Source organism: Scyliorhinus canicula, chromosome 16, assembly GCF_902713615.1.
Source record: "Scyliorhinus canicula chromosome 16, sScyCan1.1, whole genome shotgun sequence".
NCBI lineage: Eukaryota > Metazoa > Chordata > Chondrichthyes > Carcharhiniformes > Scyliorhinidae > Scyliorhinus > Scyliorhinus canicula.
Genome location: NC_052161.1, coordinates 59073391 through 59096261, shown reverse-complemented (window position 1 = coordinate 59096261; position 22871 = coordinate 59073391). Strand labels below are relative to the sequence as shown.

Sequence of the window (22871 nt, the reverse complement as noted above, 5' to 3'; positions counted from 1 at the left end):
GGGGATCAACAAGTCAGGAGATCAACCCTGGTTTAATGAAGAGTGCAGGAGGGCATGCCAGAAGCAGGACCTGCCATATGTAAAAATGTACTGTCAACCTGGCGAAGCTGCAACACAGGTCTACTTGCAAAGAAAGCATGCAACAGACAAAACTAAGTTATCCTATAGCCAATGTAGTCCCACCACAACCATTCGTGAATGATAGACAATTAAAAAACTGGAGGAGGAGACCCCACAAATATCCCCATCTGCAATAACTGGGAAGCCCAGTAGATCAGTGCAAAAGACAAGGCTGAAGCGTTTGCAACAATCTTCAGCCAGAAGTACTGTATGATTCATCTCGTGCTACACTGAGGTCTCCAGCATCACAGATGCCAGTCTTCAGCAAATGCAATTCATTCCCCATGACACTAAGAAATGGCTGAAGGCACTGGAAACTGCAAAGGCTATGGGCCCTGACAACATTCCAATAGTAGTATTGTCCTGAAGACTTGCGCCCCTAGCCAAGCTGTTCCTGTATGCTACAACACTGGCATCTACACAGCAATGTGGAATATTACACAGATATGTCCTGTCCACAAAAAGAAGGACAAATCCGATTTGGATAATTACCATGCTCTGAATAACTCAATCCGTCTATGCTCAATTACAGCAGAGGTGTCAACAGTGTTAACAAGCACCACTTACACAGCAATAATCTGTTCATAGTTTGAGTTCCACCAGGATCACTTAACTCTTGCCTTCATTATAGTTTTGCTCAAAACATGAACAAAAGAACTGAACTCGAGAGGTGAGGAGAGAGAGCCCGGCCTTGACAACCAGGGAGCATTTGACTGAGTGTGGCATCAAGGGGCTTGAGAAAAATTCAAGTCAATAGGAATCAGAGGAAATCTCCCTGCTGGTTGGAGGCATACAGAGAACCAAGGATAATGATTGTGGTTGTTAGGGGTCAATCACCTCAGTTCCAGGAACGCTGTGCAGGAGGGCCTCAGGGTAGTGTCCCAGACACAGCTATCTTCAGCTGCTTCACCTTCCATCTATTGTAAAGTCAGAATTGGGCATGGTCACTGATGAAATGTTCAGCACCATTCGCAAATCCTCAGATATCGAAGCAGTCTACGTCCACATGCAACAAGACCTGGGCAACATTCAGTCTGGCATGTCACACAAGTGCCAGACAATGATCATCTCCAACAAACCAGAATCTAAACATTTCCCCATGATATTCAATGGCAATACTATCACTGAATCCTCCACTACCAACATCCTGGAGGTTACCATTGACCAGAAACTGAACTCCATAGAATCCTTACAGTGCAGAAGGAGGCCATTTGGCCCTTTGAGTTTACACTGACCCTCAGAAAGAGCACCTTAACTAGGCCACTCCCCCACCCTCACCCCTTAACCCCACCTAACCTGCACATCTTTGGACACGAAGGGGCAATTTAGCACGGCGAATCCACCTAACCTGCACGTCTTTGGAGAGTGGGAGGAAACTGGAGCACCTGGAGGAAACCTATGCAGACATAAAATCATAGAATCATAGAATTTACAGTGCAGAAGGAAGCCATTCAGCCCATCGAGTCTGCACCGGCTCCTGGAAAGAACACCCCACTTAAGCCCACACCTCCACCCTATCCTCGTAACCCAGTAGCTCTACCTAATCTTTATGGACACTTGAGGACAATTTATCATGGCCAATCCACCTAACCTGCACATCTTTAGACTGTGGTAGGAAACCAGAGCACCCGGAGGAAACCCACGCAGACACAGGGAGAATGTGCAGACTCCGCACAGACAGTGACCCAAGCCGGGAATCGAACCTGAAACCCTCTGGAGCTGTGAAGCAACTGTGCTAACCACTGTGCTACCATGCTGCCCACAGATGAAGACCAACCATATAAATACTGCAACTGCTAAAGGAGGTCAAAGGCTGGGAACTCTGCAGCAAATAGCTCACCTGCTGCCTTCCTAAATTGTGTCCACCATCTACAAGGCAGAAGTCAGGGGTGTAATGGAATATGCTCCATAAACTTTGATGACTGCAACTCTAACAACACACAAGAAGCTTGATACCATCCAAGGCACAATATTCCACCCCAACCACCACCTTAAACATTCACTCCCTCCACTACCGGTGCATATAAAAGATTCACCACAGCGACTCTTCAAGGTTCCTTCTATAGCACCGTCCAAATCTGGAATGTCTACAACCTAGAGGGGCAAGGGCAGCAGAGACTGGGGAACACAACCACATGCAAGTTCCCTTCCAAGCCATACAGTACTCTGCCTTGAAAATATATCACCATTCCTTCACTCTCACTGTGTCAAAATCCCGGAACACCCTCTCCAACAGCACTTTGTGGTGCAATAACATCATTTGATGGCATTGCTTCAGGAAAGGGAGAGGTCACCACTGTCGTCTCATTAGCTATTAGGGATAACAAAGGCTGGCCTAGCTAATGATGCCCTCATTCTATGAAAGAATACATTTTTTTAAAGTTCCTAAAAGATAAAATATAAATTACTTAATGAACAATATTATACTATACTGCTTGAGAACACTGGGAATTTTTACGAATGTTTATTTTATTTCAGTACTGTGATACTTCCTGGCTGATATTATCATAGAATTTACAGTGCAGAAGGAGGCCATTCGGCCCATCGAATCTGCACTGGCTCTTGGAAAGAGCACCCTACCTGAGGTCAACACCTCCACCCTAGCCCCATAACCCAGTAACCCCACCCAATACTAAGGGCAATTTTGGACACTAAGGGCAATTTATCATGGCCAATCCACCTAACCTGCACATCTTTGGACTGTGGGAGGAAACCGGAGCTCCCGGAGGAAACCCACGCACACACAGGGAGAATGTGCAGACTCCACACAGACAGTGACCCAAGCCGGAATCGAACCTGGGACCCTGGAGCTGTGAAGCAATTATGCTATCCACAATGCTACTGTGCCGCCCGATATATCATGATGTATTGTATTGTAATATCTAGGCAAACATACTCAGCATTCAGTGATAGAGAAAAGTTTTGTGCATTTATCGTATTTTCGGTCATTCCTTACCCAGTCTTGCAGCTGAATAGAGATGACCTCATCAGCCTTTTGCGCGAGTAACTGGGTAGTATAACATCGCAGCCTGTAGAAAATTTGAAGAAAATGACCGGCATGTGCTCTCAGTAGCCTTGAGTAGCAATTATACTGCAACAACAGACCTGGGGGTGTTGTAATACACAAAGGAAATCAGGCTGAGCTCAGGTTGTGTCTTGTTTGGAGAGGAAAGGAGGTAAGTGCTAAAAATTCATGGCATGTTATGAAAATGCAGGTCCTTCCATGGAAGTTAACATCCTTAAGAATCTGGTAAACCAGAAAATCCAGACACAAATACCTATGAAGAAATAGTGGAAATATTGCAGGCCCACTATTCACCAAATCCTTTAGTCATCGCAGAAAGGCTTAGGTTTCATAAGCGCAATCAAGGAGAAGTGGAATTGATTGCACAGTTTCTAACTGCACTGAAAGGATTGGCTGAACGCTGCAAATTTGGGGGGTGTTAAAACAATATCATCAGAGAAAGACTAGTCTAGTGGTCTCCAACCTTTTTTAGGCACAAGATCACTTTTAGAATCTAAATGCAGCATAAGATCTACTCTTAAACATTTGACTTTACAAAGATCCCAAAAATGTACACTATGCATAACACTCATCTAATCTTGGTGTGATGCCTGTGTTTGCACACTATCTGTGAGTACTGTGAAGTCTGGTTTGCAGTTTGAGATGACCAGTCTCATACCATCCATCAGATAGGCATCTGTGAGACAAGTGAGATACTTAGATTTGATTATATTAATTTGGAGAAAAGCCATCTCACGGAGGTATGTGGAACCAAAGTAGCCCTTCACCTTGTGGGATGTCAGAAGAGAGAACGTCCCTCTGTCTACAAATCCTGAAAAGTCTTTGTCCCTTGACCTAGCTTTCAGCTCTGTCTTTTTGCATGGTCATGACATCCATGCCAAGTCCACTGTCTCCAAATTTGGGAAGGACACAGAATTTTGTTCCTTAACTGAGAGGACCACGAGCCCAGTTTGACAAATCTCTGTCCCTCCCCTGCAGTTCGTGATTCATCTCAGTCAATTTTGCACTGATGTCCGTAAGAAACGGCAAATCTAGCAACCACACATTATCTGACAGCTTGCTGTGCACCTCATTTCTTAATTTAAGAAAGGGGACAATTTCAGGCAGCAGATCTAAATGATGCCTCTTTGCTAGCCTTGCCTTTAACCACAGGCTTTAAAAAGAGTGACCATTGAACTTTCAATATTCCCTTGAACTCAACAACTTTCTCTGTCTGAATCGTGATGTTTAAAGGAAAATTTACTTGAAATTTTGCATGCGTTGTCTTGTAAAGTTGTTCCAAATGACCTCTTTTAGTCAAGGCTACACTGTTGACAAATAAGACAAAATCGTAAAAATAAATTTGCTTTTCCCATTCCTGCTGCAAATGGTAGATTTTTATCGTCCTTGGATGTCCCTGGCTCCTCCCTCATCATTTTGTTTTCACCCAGCTTATTCTACGTTTTGGCACCTACGAGAATCTCTTTGCCCGAGACCGCAGAGTTTTGGCGTTGTTAGGCAGTCAATAAGATGATTCACTCACCATTAGTAGAAATCCTGAGTCTCGTGCAATTTGGCGGAGTTCAGCATGCAACAACGATCGATTGTTCGAGACCCCGATTGCAATCGACCTTTTGGAGACCGCTGGACTGGTCTGTGGGTTGAGGAGCGAGGCAATTCAAAAGGGGTCGGTAACCGAAAGTAACTTGACTTTAAAGAAGACTTTGGAAGTTGTGAAATCAATGAATTAGTGGCAAAAGAAGCTCAACAGTTGAGTTCAAACACAAGAATTCACGAAATGTCAACCAAAACTCAAATGCAACCAACAGACCCGCACTTGTCATAGGTGCATCAAAACTGGACACTCAGCAGCAGATTGTTAGTACAAAGACATCATATGCAGAAACTTTGGGACAAAGTGCCACATTGAACACGCAAATTGGAAAAAGAAACCAGCTTCAGGTGAGGGCAGCATGGTAGCATACTGGTTATCACTGTGGCATCACAGCGCCAGGGTCCCAGGTTCGATTCCCCGCTGGGTCACTGTCTGTGCGGTGTCTGCATGTTCTTGCCGTGTCTGCATGGGTTTCCTCTGAGTGCTACAGGTTCGCTGGTGCCAGAGACTGTTTGTAAAGACAGGCTCTGACAAATCTCTCGGAAACCCTCGAAGGTAGTGTTAAAAGCTTAAGAAGTGCTTCTGTTCAGGGGCTGTATTGATATTACAGGACAGGTAGATTTGACATTGTAATTGTCAAAGGAAATTATTCGGCACTAATGGGAAGAACTTGGTTCAAAGCAAACCTCATGACAGATTCCAAACCAGCCCTTCCCAAAATCCTGAAGAACAAACCCTGCTATTGTTTTTAACGGTGATCTGGAAAGTATGAAGGATATTTCCATAAAGTTAAAGATCAAAGAAGACAGTTAGGTGCAATTCTTAAAGGCTAGATCGGTGCCTTACGCAATCAGACCTAAAGTAGAGGCAGAATTAGAGCAACTCTCAAGATGGGAGTGTGAGAACATGTTAACATGAATGAATGGGCTACATCGATCATGCCGGGCATCACCGATGGTGCCAGTGATGAACAAATAGATTCATATGGATTTGTGGTGATTTCAAAGTAACTATTAATCCTGTACTCCATGGAGAACACAACTCTCTACCTCTGATTGATGACCTGTTCACACAATTGGCTGGAGGCCAACACTTTTGTAAGATCAACCTCAGTCTAGCATATCTACAAATGAATATGGATCAGGATTGACAACATTTCCTAAGAATTGTGTAACACAAAGGGTTATTTTGATACAAAAAATTACCATTTGGAATCACTTCAGCTCTGGCATTGTTCCATGGACTATGGACCAAACTTTAAGTGGGTTAAACGGAGTCCAGTGTTAGCTGCATGACATCCAGTGACTGGGAAGAACATCTCCACAATTAGAGATTAGAAGATTCTGAAATAAGAGTCCAAAGAGACAAATGCATATTTTTCCAATCTTCAATCCAATATCGGGACATGTAATTGCCGCCAAGAAACTGTGTAAGTCGCCTTCGAAGGTCAAAGCTATTACCGAGGCACCTACACCTCAGAATGTGAACAAACTTCAGTCTTTCTCAGCCTTACTAAATTACTACATAAGGGTTGTCCCTTAACTGGTATCTATTCTAAAACCTTGCATGATCTACTGTGTCAAAAGTGGAAGTGGAAGAATCAATGTGAGGAAGCATTAATGCAAGCCAAGGGAGCACTGCTGAAGTCAGAAGTCCTGACAGATTTTGATTCAAAACTACCTTGTAGCTGACATGTATGCATTGCCCTATGGTGTTGGGGCAGCAGTTTCCCACATCAAGCCTACAGGTGAAGAGAAGCGTCCTGAATTTTGAACAAAGTCAAAAATAATTGTATGCAGATAGAGAAAGAAGCTGTAGGAATTGTTTTTGGGATAAAACGGTTCTATCAATTCCTCAATGGGAGGAATTTCACATTATTGACAGATCATTGCCCACTAATGACAATTTTTGGACTACATACTGGGATTCCATGACTGGAAGGGAGCAGAATGCAGAGTTGGACATTACTGTTGTCAGTGCACACGAATACTATCAAGTACCATTAGTCAAGCCTTCATGGTAGTGGCCTAGTTTTGATGCTGAAATAGAGGAGAAGGCAGGAATGTGTTAGTCTTGTGTGAATATGCGAAAACTGTCATTAGCACTGTTGCATCCGTGGGAATGGCCAGAAGTGGCAATTGGTGAGTGACAATGGACCACAGTTCACATCTCAAGAGTTTGAAAAGTTCTTGATGGAGAATGGAATACAGCGCAATCAGGTCTGCACCACACCATCCTGCTGTGAATGGACTGGCAGAACGTTCTGTGCAAACTATGGAGCACATGTTAAATGTAAACAAAGAATAAGATTCATTGACCAAATGCATGAAACACAAGAAGTTCTGGCAAGAAACTAGACAACAGGTGAAAAATGGATTCCTACCACCATCTAGCACAGACCGGACCAGCACCCGACATGGTCCAGACACGAGATGATGTAATCTGGAGGAGGCACGCAGATCAACCTTTGGCGACAAGAGTCAATCCACAGAGGCAGAACTGACAGAGAATCTAAATCCAGCTGTGCCAAGAGTCAACCTAGACATTCTCAAAAACCTGACAAGAATGGAACTGATTGGGAGAAACTGTACATCAATTGCCAATCAAACACCGAGTCAATCTCGGATCAGAACGTCGATTATAGTTAAAGCAATCACTGACATACTTCACCACAAGCCAAAGACACCAGAGTTTGCATCAAGTATTATGAAGCAGACGCCTGAGATTCGCTGACCACCATAGGGAAAAGATGACTTCCAAAATGTCTGACTTATTGACTGTTGTTGTTAATTGATTGTGCTTGTTATAATGTTTAATATGTTGGGGAACATTTGATTTGAAGTGCGAGGGAATGTTGTGTATTATTAATATTTTCAGTAATTCCTCACCAGCAACCTTGCAGCTGAACAGGGGTGCTTTAAGAGAATGCTTGTGTGATGTCATCAGAGATGATATTTTCGGCTATTTGCACGAGTAACTGGGCAAGGTAACATCACAGCTTGTGGTGTTAACATGTCCTGAATGAAACTCTTAGTTTTTGTTAAACCTCCATGGCCTTGTAAAGTCAATCCTGCAAACCCCTACTCCCCACAACGCCAACTTTGGAGCGGCCACCTACTCTCCCCCTCACCATAGTCCTGGGGGCACCCTCCCACTCACGGGCATCAGCCCTCCCTAACATACACAACGCCTCCCATGGGGCTGCCCAGAGAGTTCATTCCTGACACTGCCCTCTGGCACAGGTGGGTACTGTCAGGTTAGCACTGTGCCAAACTGGCAGTGCCAGCTTATGCCAGTGCGCAATGCAAGGAGGAAGTGTAGTCTAGTTTCATGCCAGAAAAGCCAAAACATGGCTTTTCGTTTTACTTTCCCGCTGTATGACCTGATCCTGTTGCTTTATTTAGACGATGTGTTTTGTCTTTGGTGGTTTGAATAAGTAGATTGCCCGGGCATGTCCTTCCCCACCCAAGGGCTATACTTACCTTTCCGCCTCTGGGGGGGAATCCTCCCAACTGGATCTAGTTTTTCAAAACCTAGTGTAAACCTTGCTGACATGACGTCATGCCGGTAATATTTGAATATTAAGTGAGGGAGGGGGATCTTGTGGCGGGGGTTGACTAATTATATTAAAATGCTTGTAAAACCATTAAAATGAGGTTCTCGCGCTTTGTGAGCATGAATATCACGATGTCACCGGTGAAGGGCTTGAAAAATCAGGAAATGCAATCTCTATGGAGAGAATTGTGTTTCCTGATTCTCTCCGGATTTCCCCTCCGACATTGGCATGAATGAATGTTGGAAGTATAAAATAAAAACATAACACTCAACAGATTTGGCAGCATTGATCTGTGGAGGGCGAAATCGAGTTCACGTTTTATGCAGGTGACCTTTCATCAGAGCTCGAGATGCAACAGGTTCAAAACAAGTGCAGAGGCAAGAGAAGCACGGTAGCATGGTGGTTAGCATAAATGCTTCACAGCTCCAGGGTCCCAGGTTCGATTCCCGGCTGGGTCACTGTCTGTGCGGAGTCTGCACGTCCTCCCCGTGTGTGCGTGGGTTTCCTCCGGGTGCTCCGGTTTCCTCCCACAGTCCAAAGATGTGTGGGTTAGGTGGATTGGCCATGCTAAATTGCCCGTAGTGTCCTAAAAAGTAAGGTTAAGGGGGGGATTGTTGGGTTACGGGTATAGGGTGGATACGTGGGTTTGAGTAGGGTGATCATTGCTCGGCACAACATCGAGGGCCGAAGGGCCTGTTCTGTGCTGTACTGTTCTATGTTCTAGAAGTAGGGTAAGTGAAAATGTGATTGGGGGGGGGGGGTTAGAAGGCACTAAAGATAAATGACAGCAGGATTGATGGTGCCCGGAAACATGTTGTAGTAATGGGACAACTAAAGAAACAAAATGTGTGTGCAAAGGCGATGTAAGTGATTCCCAACAGCTGCCAGCAAAAATGGAAAATGCAAAAAACATAAAAGAGGCAAGATGTTACTATTTGAAATTGTTGAACTCCATGTTGAGTTCTGAAAGCTGCCAAATGCTGAATGAAAAGATGAGCTGCTGTTCCTCGAGCTTTTCAACTTCATTGGGATATCATAGGATTTCAAGGACAGAGAGGTCAGAGTAGATGTCGGGTAGAGGATTAAAATGACTAGGGAAATTTAGCTTCTCGGTCAACAGATTCAGAAATACATTCAGACATTCAGCCTGTTTCAAACTCCAGTATTTAATCTCTGAAGTAAATCATGGAAAGAACTACTCTAATCCTGTAAGTAAACAATGCTAGTAATTCAAACTTCATTACACTCATAAAACAGTCTATGCGTCACAAACCTAAAATATACAAGAACTGCAGCTGCCCAACGATCACGTTGTATATTACAGACAGAATAATTATTAGTCAATACTGTAGTAAAATACTCCAGATGTTGTAAATCTGGAGTGAAAAGGGAAAATAATGGAAAGACCCCGGGTCAGGCAGCATCTGTGGCAAGGGAAGCCGAGTTAGCATTTTAGATCGATGACCTTTCATGAGAACGGAAGATGTTAGCCATGAACAACTTCTGAACGATTACAGGGCCAGGGAAAATAGCACAGGGAAAGAAACAAAGGGAAGAGATCTGTGCAGTATGGAGGACAGGAATGATGAAATAAATATTGATCCCGAAAGGCGAAAGGGGCTTGATAATGGAACAAGTATTAAAGCAAAAGATGCAAATGGCTGCAGCAGAATAGTAAAGGGGAAAGGAAGCACCGAGAATATGGCACAGCGGAAAAGGCTTCCAATTCCCAGGGAAGTGGCGGGAGAAACGTAGATACACTTCACGGGCGCAGAGCACCCTGACAGATATGCACTGAGAGGAGGTCCTCCAGCCCAAGCACCAGCCCACCAGCCCCACCACTCACAGTGACTCTGTTGCAGCCATGCCCATTTCCTGCTGCCTGAGAGAAAATGGAAGCAATGGTTAAGACCCAACGTTATTGCATTCAGTGTTGAGACTGGAAGGCTGCACTTTTAAAAAAAATGTAGAAGTATTTCCACATTTCACATTCTTAAAGGTAACCGCTAAGGATACAATGCAGGGATAGCTGATCAATTTTCAACATGCACACCAATCTAGTTGATGTATGTCTTTGCACAAACAAAATTGATTCAGTTGCACGGTATTGATGATCAATTTACCTTTCGCGACCATGGCTAGAAATTGGTGTGAGTGTGGAGGGCTCTGATTCACAAAGTGGACAATATACAAACATCTTGTACCAGCCGTATCTGAATGATTGTAGCCTTGATCTGAGAATCTCCTGCTGTTCTGTCTGCACCTGCCCTCTGCGGATGGCCCCTGTGCTTAGCAGGAGGGCCTGGCTACGTTTCCTGTAGACTGTGTGGTACAGCCAGGTTGCTGGCCTTAAAGGCATGCTGTATCTGAAAGGGAAGCCGCACAAAACTATTTCTGCCTCCCACACTGTCCAATGCATCCACACACCCGTCACTCACCCAGCAGGCATTATTCATGTGTAACATCCAGATATTCCACTTCATCCTCACCAAACCACTGATGCTGCCAGCCTTACTCCACCTTTCTTTGCCTCCAGATCCCCCCCCCCCCCCCCCCCCCCCCCCCCCCCCCCAGCTATTCAGCTATGTCATACACACCAACCAAACACAGTGCAACAAAGCTACGACATTTCGCCCTCTATATTGCTGGATTAGGTGGTATACAATTGAAAGGGACAGAGGAGAACAAATGGGGGACAAGGACATCTGCATTTCCTGAGTCCTACCATGCAGGTTGACAGGAGGAGATAGGCCATGGTTCCATGGGGCTGTCAGTAGTGAGATAGCTCCTGATAACACTGAGGATGATAGTTTGTTCTTGCTTTGGTCTCTTCTCAACTCACAACTCACCCATGTCCGCTGTCTGGCCTGGTGAGCAAGCTGTTGATGGCATGACCATTGCCGCTTTTCTATCCACCTACCTCCCACCCACTGAACGTTCGGGTGAAGAACTGCTGTTTGCCAAGCCACAAGGAGGATGAAAGGAAGCAAGAGTGTGGCACGGATAAAGAATCCTTGGGCAGCACGGTGGCCTAGTGGTTAGCACAACCGCTCACGGCGCTGAGGTCCCAGGTTCGATCCCAGCTCTGGGTCACTGTCCGTGTGGAGTTTGCACATTCTCCCCGTGTCTGCGTGGCTTTCGCCCCCACAACCCAAATATGTGCAGAGTAGGTAGATTGGCCATGCTAAATTGCCCCTTAATTGGAAAAAATTATTGGGTAATCTAAATTTATTTAAAAAAAGAATCCTTGAACGGACTCTGGCAGCAACCAGCTCAGATACTGGCACTTTACTTACATTGGAGTCTAGAGTAGAATTGGGATCAGAATTTGGTGAAACAGCTAGCATGAGCTGACTGCAGCCAGGTCAGGGGCAAGTTCACCAGAGGGAAAGGTGGCAGATGGGTGCTGCTATAGAGGACTTGGATTAGGGCATAAAGGAGAGCATTGATGGACATGCACACGGAGAGTCCGGGTGCACTGATGCACTGACTGGCCCGCCAGATGCCTCCTGTCACTATCATGGAGCACAAAGGAATCCACCTCAAACGTAACAAAGGGGATCACAAGGAGCTTGTCTTCTGCACAGCCCCTGCTCCACCTGCATGTCATACTACAGACACTGGACGGGATTTTTCCAGGTGGTAGAAACGGCTCGCCATTGTGTAGTTCAGACTCTCCGCTACCGCGGAACCCACCACGGGGGTGGCCAGTGGCGGGACCGGAAGATCCTGCCAGCGTGGGAATGGCCGGAAATTCCAGCCTTCTGTGCTCTGACTCTGCTGCCCCTCTACTAGTCGCAGCCTTTGTGTGAACACTACTTCTCTGCACGCTTCCACCACCCCAACCCGCCTCCCCAAACATGAGAATGAAGCAACACTATGGCAATGCAGGAACTCACCAAAACACCCCGAAAAACACAAGGGAATATCTCCAAACACTTTACAATGGAAAAGAAGTACCAAATATTAATTTTAATCTGCATCAGGTTGCCTGGCCCTTTAAATAAAGCTGCTTTACACTTCTTTATTCTAAGTAAATATAGACGGTGCTTGGATAATTGTTGCCCAAATTTGGGTTCCTAGCATCACATCTGTGTTGGGTTGTGTGATGTCAGATTAGCTCTAAATCAGTGTCTTGCGGTCACATACAAGGTGCACTTTTGCATCCACCTCACCCTAGCGGAACCATATGTGAGCCATCTAGAGAGACACCAGCGGAATAGGAACACCAATATAGAAAATACTTCTCCTTTCCCGTGTCTGATAGTTGGGTTTGAAGCATGGAGCAAGTGCTAATTGTCTGTGGATAATTTCACTGTTAACAGGCAAGTTTGGTAAGGTATTTGGATCTATTAAGGCTGCATTTTTAAGTAAGTTAAGTAAGTAACTGTCAGAATGTCGTAAAGAGAATTGTTTTTATCAAAAACAATTCCACTTTACTTTGTTTCTTACATGAATTGGAAGACTTGGGTGCCAGTAATTGTTAGGCATCACAATGCAGTGACAATATTGTGTTATAATGGGAAGGAACAGGGATTTTCCTTTTCAAGATGTTATGATAGAAATTTTACTGAGCTACATTAGTGTATGAAAAGAAGTTCTATCTCTTTCATTTGTATTGAAATTAAGCTCATTAAATGGTCACTTAGGTTTTGGCAGCCTGGAGAAAAGGAAGTTGTTGTAGAGAGATTAATGATCAGCTGGAGTTGGCAGCACGGTGGCACAGTGGTTAGCACTGCTACCTCATGGCGCCGAGGTGCCAGGTTCGATCCTGGCCCTGTGTCACTGTCCGTGTGGAGTTTGCACATTCTCCTCGTGTTTGCGTGGGTTTCGCCCCCACAGCCCAAACATGTGCAGGATAGGTGGATTGACCACGCTAAATTGCCCCTTAATTGGAAAAAAACAATTGCGTACACTAAATTTTAAAAACAACATGATCACCTGGAGTTGTCATGAAGTGAAGGCTCATGACCACCACTTTGATAATGTTTCAAGTACAACAGCTGGAGGTCAGTATGTGAAGGAGAAGGGAAATATCCATTTACCTTGCCCATTTAGATTCTCACTAATCTTCAGTGTATTTCCAGCACTTATGGGTTTAATCCCCATTTTTAGTATTTTCTCTTTTCATCGCTACCTTTTGAAACCATTGTTGCTGTTTTCCCCTTTTTTAATCTTATAAAATGCTATTCATTTTATTACAGAACATTTTTCTAAGTATTTTACGTAGAATTCCTACAGGCCATTTGGCCCATTAATTCTGCACCAACCCTCAGAAACACTCACTCCCCTGCCCTATCCCGTAACCCCATACCCAACCTAAGCTGCACATCTCTGGACACTAAGGCGCAATTTAGCATGGTCAATCCACCTAACCTGCACACCTTTGGACTGTGGAAGGAAACTGGAGCACCCAGAGGAAGCCCACTAGGACACAGGAGGAATGTGCAAACTCCACCCAAGACTGGAATTGAGCCTGAGTCCTTGGCGCTGTGAGGCAGCAGTGCTAACCATTGCGCCACCGTATCGTGCTGATGTTTTCCTGATGTTTCCCTTGGAGTTCCCTTTTTATTTTAAGGATACATTTGTATTTTAAGGATACATTTGTTTGCATTATTCAATAAATAATTCAGTGAAGACTTCCCTAGAGTTTGTGAACAGCCATACTTAGGAGATAATTAAACTGTGCACTTCATCTGCCCAACAACCGCTTAATCACTGCACTGTCAAAGTACTTTGTCGATTATTCTTTTTGTCTACTGTCTACGTACTGTGTATGTTCCCTTGGCCGCAGAAAATTACTTTTCACTGTACTTTGGTACATGTGACAATAAATCAATCAATTAATCAATTAAATGGCTAAGACTACAACTTTAGTGGTTATTTGATTGATGTTTGACTATTCCATTGCACTCCTAACTGACACTTTGCACCCTTCATTATCTTGAACTTTGAACTGCTGGCTGTATGTGAACTCACACGGTTCTGCTCACCTGTCACTCTATTGTGCTTGTTAACCAACATTGACTGCCAGTCCAAGATTTAATTGTGAAATCCTTCCAGGGCTTTACCATAGCCCCAACCCTTTCCCATCTCCGTAATTTCCTCCAGCCCTACAATCCTCTAAGATTTCTATGTTCTCCCAATTCTGGCCTCTTGTGTATCCCCAATTTCTTTTATTACTTCACCATTTGTTGTTATACCTTCAGCTGCCAAGGTCCTAATCTCTGGAATTTTCTCAGTAATAATAACCTTTTATTGTGACAAGTATGAAGTTATTATGAAAAGCCCCTAGTTGCCACAAACCGGCGCCTGTTTGGGTAAGCTGGTATGGGAATTGAACACGCGCTGCTGGCCCTGTTCTGCATCCCCAATGGGCTAAACCAGCCCTGCCTCTCCACCTCATCGAAGTCACTGCTTAAAATCTACCTCCTCAAACAAGCTCTTGAACACCTATTTTAATTTCTCCTTATGTGGCTCAATATTGAATTCTGTTTATTAACACTCCTGCACAGCACCATGGAACATTTAGCTACATTAAGGGTACTATATAAATGTAAATTATTGTTTGCATTGTAAATCAGCCGATCGTGAAATCCTATTCTGCTGACCATCTCCAAACTTTGCATTTGCTACAATTTTATTCTTTTGCAGAGGTGTTTTAGTTTTTCTTGATTGTTTTTATTCATTCATGGGGTGTGGGCATCACTGACAAGACCAGCATTTATTGCACACCCCTAATTGCTCTTGAGAAGGTGGTGGTGAAGGCCTCCAGTGTGTAGGTACACTCATAGTGTTTCTGGGGAAGAGAGTTCCAGGATTCTGACCTAGCAACAATGAAGAAATGGAAATGGGTACAATTCAGTGACCCAGGTGTATCCGCTGCGGAGTCGGGTGAATCATAAATCGGGCTCTGTGCCAGGCTGATCACGAGTCACCTAACTGCAGTGCCGAGAAACATCCCATTAAACACAGCCAACAGTGGACTTAGTTTGTGGTCCGTTGAATCGAGCCCAATATGTTCAATGAAGAAATAACAATATGATTCGTAGTGAGGTCGTAACTTGAAGTTGGCAATGTTCCCAGTCACCTTCTGCATTTGTTCCTCTACTTGTAAAGATTACCGTTTTGGGAGATGCCTTGGCAAGTTGCTGCAGTGCATCTTGAAGATGGTACACACAGCTGCCATGGTGCTCTGCTGGTGGAGGGAGTGAATGTTTAGGGCTTTGGACAGGGTTCCAGTCAGGAGGGCTTCTTTTTTTGTGTGGTGCTGAGCTTCTTGAGTGTTGTTGGAGCTGCACTCATCCAGGCATTTGGAGAGTATTCCATTACACTCCTGACTTGTGTCTTGTGAGGGCTAGCATAACAGGATTTCAGAATATACAATTCCTGGCTCCTAACCTTTTTAAAAGACCACAGATACTCATATGAGTAAACTTATTATGTCTCACGTAATGCAATTTATTATAAATCATATCACCGATACATTTTGGATTTATGACTCTGGAAAGGGCATGCACATTAAATAATAAACCTTTAAAAAAGAAGACAGATTTATTGCTTCAAATATAGCAATCTTTAAAATAGATTTAATTTGATTTGAAAAAAAGTTTTTGGGCTGTTATATTTTATAAATGTGGGTATTGTATATGAATTCAAACAGATAAAGCTAACTCACACAAATTGTAAGAAATCACTATTCTGATCCTATAGGTGAGAGACTTTAGTTACGAAGGGCGGGATTTTCCATCCCACCAGAGCCGTTTTATGGCCTGCACACCTTCGCCGGCAGCGGGGTCCTCTGGCAGCTGGCTAATAGGGTTTCCCATTGTGGCCACCCCCACACCTTGGGGAAATCCGCGGGCGTGTGTGCGCTGCTTGCGAAGAGGAGGATCACGCCGACGGAGAATCCCTCCCTAGATAAACTAGGGCTCATTTCATGAGAATAAAGAAGGTAAAGAGGAGATCTAATCAAAGCATTTTAAATGAAGGCATTCAATAGATGTATTCAAATAGTAAATCATTGGCTGCTGAGTCTGTAACTATAGCCGATAAATTTAAGATTAAGGCACAAAAACAAAGGGAGTCAGAAAATCTCTTGTGCAAAGATTGTTAGGACATGGAAAATGCTAGCAGAAACAGGAGCGTCATTTTCACCTTCACTGCTGAGGTGAACATCATATGGAATGAACTGTCAGCTCATTATAGAACCTGCTTGCTTTTCATTTCCACAGAATGGGGAATCTGGGGGTTCTGTAACTGACGAGAAATCCGTAAAATATTCCCTTAATGAGTGGAAATAGAAGTCTTTGAAAGAAAAGTGAATAAATATTTGAAAATTGCCATTTTTAAAGGTTACATTGAAGGGACGGGGCAATAGGCCTAAGTTGATGGCTCTGCCAGACAGCCAGCACAAATGTAATAGGACGAATGACTCCAGCTGTGCTGCAAAATTCTATCAATGCAAACAGCTCTGAATTGTTCCTTTAATGGTTCTCAGTGGTAATGATGATACTTTAATTTAAGAGAGTCCCTTATCCATTACTGGCTATTGTCGAACCTTCTGGTGCCACAGATACAAGATCGGAGGCCTTGATGCAGTACAAACATAGACCAGCATGGCTGACTGTCAGTACAGATTGTGGATTTAGGATATTCAGAATGAAGAACATGTAACCATATGATGTTATTAAAGTAAATAATGTAGATGCATTTAAGGGGAATCACAATTAATAAGTACATGAGGGACAAATTAATTGAAGGATATAGGGCGGGGGTCTCCAACCCCCCCCCCCCCCCCCCCCGCGTGAATCTTGCCCCCGCTGGCTGCCGAATTCTCCGGTGCTGGGGTTTTGGTGGGGGCGGGAATCGCGCTGCACCAGTCGGCGGCCGCTAGCAGCGGCCCCCCTCCCCAGCGATTTTCCAGCCCGTTTTTTTGCCAGTCCCGCTGGCGTAAATTAGTGTTGGTCCTTTCCAGCGGGACCTGGCGGCGCGGGTGGCCTCCGGGGTCCTCGGCAAGCCACGGGGGAATCTGGCCCCGGCATGTGCCCCCACGGTGACCTGGCCCGCAATTGGGGCCCACCGATCCGCAGGTGGGCCTGTGCCGTGGGGGCACTCTATTCCTCCGTGTCGGCTGCTGTGATCCTCCGCCATGGCCGACGCGGAGATGAACCCCCCCGTGCATGCACTGGGATGACGCCAGCACGCGCTGGTGCTCCTGCACATGCGCCAACTCGTGCCGGCCGGCGGAGGCCCTTCGGTGCCGGTTGTCGTGGCGCCAAGTCCCTTCCCCGCCGGCCGGCGCGGCGCAAACCAGGCCGGCCTAGCCCCTGAAGGTGTGGTTCATGCCACTCCTCGGCGCCGGGACACACTGCCCCGCCGGGTAGGGGAGAATCCCGCCCCTGTTTTCAGATATATTTCTATAGGAAACCAATGAAGGTGCTTGGAAATATAATTAAGTTATTGTGAAAAGCCCCGAATCTCCACATTTCGCCGCCTATTCGGGTACACAGAGGGAGAATTCAGAATGTCTAATTCACCTAACAAGCACGTCTTTCGGGACTTGTGGGAGGAAACCGGAACACACGGTGAAAACCCACGCAGACATGTGGAGAAGTGCAGACACCGCATAGACACTGATCCAAGCGGGAATCAAACGCAGAACCCTGGCGCTGTGAAGCAACAGGGCTAACCTATTACCAACTCCCCCTAAATCCTGCACCCAATTTGCAGACAACAGGCCCCATCTTGTCTTTCCCCTTCCAATCTTAATTCCTTATCTTGCATTTTCAGAGAATCAACTTAAAACTTTGATTGCTTCCTCTCTTGTATTGTCTACAGGTGCCTTTCTGTGTAGTTCACCTTCTGACACAGGACCAAACTACTATGCAGAATCTGCAGGATAATTCTCAATAATGAGCTCCAGTTAATAAATGGAAACTGATACTGTCGATAGAAGTGCAGGATATGGAGGGCAGATGTGGGGTTTGCCTATGTCCAGTACTTTTCATCTTTCATTCTAAGTGTAGGCTTTTCCATAATACTGGTGCCTGATAGTTTTCTTTCGCAGTTCCTGTACCTCCCCTCCCATGAATGAACTCTTAATTCAGGCTTTCACTTGAGCCAGACATGTACAGAACAGGGATGGATGGGTAACAGGATCAAGTTAGTACACCCATAATCTGGTGGCAAACAATGTCAGATGTCTTTGCCTCGAATTTGTACATGTGACTGCACTACATAATTCAGCAGTTTGCTCACCAGTATTCCTGTTTCTGGACTCAACAAATATGATACCTCTAATTTTTCTTTGCTTTGCTCACCTACTTGTTTGTGCACGCTAACAAGTAACGCAAAGTTGTGCAGGTGGCGCTTTAATCGCTGCAAATCTGTGTCGCTTAGAGGGAATAATCTTCACCAGTCACTCCATCTCCAGCATACAGCTTGGCTATAGCACATATGAGTTATAGGATGCCTTGTAGCAACTCAATAAAGTTACTTTGACAGCATATTCCTCTCCATGATCTTCAAGGGATTGGATTGGATTGGATTTGTTTATTGTCACGTGTACCGAGGTACAGTGAAAAGTATTTTTCTGCGAGCAGTTTAACAGATCATTAAGTACATGGGAAGAAAAGGGAATAAAAGAAAATACATAATCGGGAAACATAAGTTATACAATGTAACTACATAAGCACCGGCATCGGATGAAGCATACAGGGTGTAGTGTTAATCAGGTCAGCCCATAAAGGGGGAATTTAGAAGTCTGGTAACAGCGGGGAAGAAGCTGTTTTTGAGTCTGTTTGTGCATGTTCTCAGACTTCTGTATCTCCTGCCCGATGGAGGAAGTTGGAAGAGTGAGTAAGCCGGGTGGGAGGGGTCTTTGATTATGCTGCCCACTTTCCCCAGGTAGCGGGAGGTGTAGATGGAGTCAATGGATGGGAGGCAGGTTTGTGTCATGGACTGGGCGGTGTTCATGACTCTTTGAAGTTTCTTGCGGTCCTGGGCCGAGCAGTTGCCATCCCAGGCTGTGATGCAGCCAGATAGGATGCTTTCTATGGTGAGAAGGAGAAAGTCAGCAGTGCCATGGGAACACTATCACCTCTCAGTTCCCCTTCAAGTCACACACCATCTGGACCTAGATATATGTTATATAAAAGCAAATTACTGCGGATGCTGGAATCTAAAACAAAAGGGAAAATGCTGAAAAATGTCAGCAGGTCTGGCAGCATCTGTAGGGAGAGAAAAGAGCTAACGTTTCGAGTCCAATGACTCTTTGTCAAAGCTGTATATATATTATTCACTATTCCTCAATCATTCCTGTGTCCAATAGTCTGGAGCTCCCTACCTAACACCATGGTGACATTACCATTACTACAAGAACTATAAATGTTCAAGACGGTGAAAAATAAGGATTGGCAATAAGTATAGGCATTGTTCACATCACAAGAGCAAGGACAAATTAAATTTTGTTTCCAATCTGCAAGGCCCACCACTGAAGTCAAAAGGAGGTGGTTCCCTCATTTCAATGGGCAACAATATCCGGGGAAGTGTGTTGCCACCACCAGTCTTATCAAATATAGCTGCCGCCATCCAATTAGGATGGTGACCAGACCCCAAAAGCTGTTGACCCAATCAGAGGGCCAGCAGTTCCTGGAAACACTGCTAGCAGTGGCTTATACCGAGTCTGCAGCACCAAGGACGGAGCTCCTCAATGACAAGGCAGCCTCAGAGGCAGCTGAGCAGGATCGCATGAAACCAGCAGGCCCTAATGGTCAGAATGGGATTTGGTGGTCATTCCGCATCGTCAACACTGCTGCCATGAGAACATCTATTACCATGGGGAGCCCTCTCTGTGTATCATGGAGCATCCATACAGGAGGGTCCTCCAGGAACCAGCTGGGAAGCTGCCGAGCAGTATTTCCACAAGGCCCTCCCAACATGTCAAAGCGCCTGCAGGAATGGGAAGTGACATTTAATTAGCCACTATATGGCTCAATAATCCATTAGTGGACAATAAGTCATGACAGCTAGAAGACATCAGGCTCTCCTACTGATACCACCCGTTGCCGTTTTTCCAGCCCGCCCATCACCAATGGGCCAGGAAATTTCAGCCCAGTATTAGATTCCAATTGAAGGAAGGAACCTTGCCACTGTTGACAGGCTGGTAAAGAGGGGGCAACCATTCAAAATTTGCTCTGGAAAACAGTCTAAACACAAGTTCCTCCACAATAAACTTTGAAAATATTTTTATTACAACTTTTGAACAATTTTAGTACAAAACCTACAAAAACACGGAATAACAATTAAACAGTAAGAGTCAACTCCCCCAACACTTCTTCTCTTACAAAAGTAAAACTTAGTTACCTTGCCCTCCCCCCCCCCCCCCCCCCCCCCCCCCCCCCCCCCGCCCTTAGCAGTGACTAGCTCTTTAAAGTACAATATACACAGCTGCCATCTGCGGTAAATACCTTCCACTGACCCTCTCATTGTAAACCTAACCTTCTCGAGATTAAATCTCCATCAAGTTTCCCAGCCACGCTGAGGCACTTGGCAGTGTAATTGACCTTCAGCCCATGAGGATCCGCCTCCGTGCCACCAGTGAGGCAAAGGCCAGGAAGTCAGCCCCCACATGGAGTTCTTCCAGAACCGAAACCCCAAAACCCGCCACCAATGGGCAAGACTCCAACCCAAATTCAGGATTGGTAACATTGTCTCAAAAAAGGACTTTCAGAAGTCCGCCAGCTTTGAGCACGACCAGAACATGTGCGCATGATGTGATGGGCCTCCCCAGACACCGATCCCATCTATTACCCACCTCTTTGAAACAATCGACTCATTCTAGCCATCGTAAGTTGTGCTTGGAAAACGACTTTAGCTGGATGAGACTCAGCCTCATACAGGACTGATGCACTATCAATTATACTAAAGACTCGGATTGGTACAACAGAGGCTTTATTACAGTCAGATGCGTGGCCTCCTAATGCAGCTGGCAGAATAGCTGATCAGGAGGAGTCATGCATATTTATACAGCTCCTTGTGGGCGGAGCTAGCCAGCAGGGGCTACCGGCGAACCTGTAGTATAGGTACTATCGTACATCCCCTAATACAGGTGCATACAGTTAACACTGTGGATCACCACAAGGACGAGGTCGAGTTCACCCTCCTCAATCCCTCGCTCCAAACCACCTCCTCCAAGAACGATCCAGCTCCACAGTCCACTTTGCCTTCACACCCTCAACTGTGCTGGCCTCCTCTCCCATCATCCGCTGGCATGTACTCGACCTCCTAACCAGAGTAGGAAAGATCCTCTCCTAAGGTAGAAGGCAGCTTCCTTGGAAAAGTGGAAAAGTACTTTTTGACCCAGCTGCGCACCTGGAGGTACCTGAACCCATCAGCATCGTGAGCTCATATTTTTCTTTCAGTTCTCCTAAACTAACAAACTGACCTTCTAAAAATAAGCCTCCCACTTTCTCTGAACCTTTATCCTTCTATTCCCTAAATTTCACTCCAATCTAGCAGGTTCGAATAACTAATTTGAGCGGTGTTGCCTCCAATTTGTTAACGTGGCTACTACTACCAAGTTAGACAAATATTTCTTTGGTACCACTGGTAATGGAGCTGATATCAGCGCCGCTCGGCTTGCTCCCCTCACAGACTCTGCTTCCACCCGAACCCAAAGCTCATCCGAATTTCCAAACTACTTCAGCCCTTTTCAGCATTAGCTGCCCCAATAATAATATTAGAGTTTGGCAAGGCCAAGCCCCCTAATTATCTCTCCCTCTGGAGCAACGCTCCTGATCCTTGGGCTCTTACCCACCCAAATAAACCCAGTCAACAGGCGATCAATCTTTCTGAAAAACACCTTGGGTAAGAATGAGAAGGCGCTGGAATTAGGATAAGAATTTCGGTAAGGTGTATATTTTAATCGATTGCACTCTGCCTACTAGGGATAATGGGAGACCGTCCCAACTTTGTAGGTCCGCTTTGACCTTTGCCACCAGATTCGTATAATTCAACCTCCGGAGATTTCCCTAGTCCCTTGCTATCTGGACACCCAAATATCGACAATGACTTCCAGCTCGCCGGAAAGGCATTCTCCTAAACCGCACCTCCTCTGTCTCATCAACCTAACCTCAAAGTGTTCACTTGTAAACAGAACAGCCCCCAAAACACTGCAAGACTCTCAGAATGTTATCTATTGATGCCTCCGGATCCCTTACATGCAATCATAGTAAGTGGTCGGAAAACCACATCTCTAACTATTCCTTCCCAGATATTCAACTAGCTCAGGGCTGTGGCTACTGGCTCAATTGCTAGTGCAAATAGAAAAGGGGACAACGGACACCTCTGACTGGTACCCCGGTAAAGACGAAAGGGGTCGGAGGTCACTTTGGTAGTGCAAACACTGGCAAATGAGGCCATATATAACAGCCACACCCACGTAAACAAAGCCCGATCCAAATCCAAATTTTTCTGAAACCGTAAACAGATAGTTCCACTCTCCCCTGTCGAACACATTCTCTGAGTCGAGCGAGATTATGATCTCCGGGATCCGATCCACTCTCGGCGCAAGC

At 45.2% G+C, this 22871-nt stretch overlaps 1 protein-coding gene across 1 annotated transcript in view; it reads left to right on the top strand.

The window, feature by feature from the left end:
- LOC119950940 (5-hydroxytryptamine receptor 7) overlaps nucleotides 1-22871 on the top strand; it is a 52420-nt gene that overhangs the window by 17729 nt on the left and 11820 nt on the right. The gene's annotated exons all lie outside the window — the stretch shown is intronic.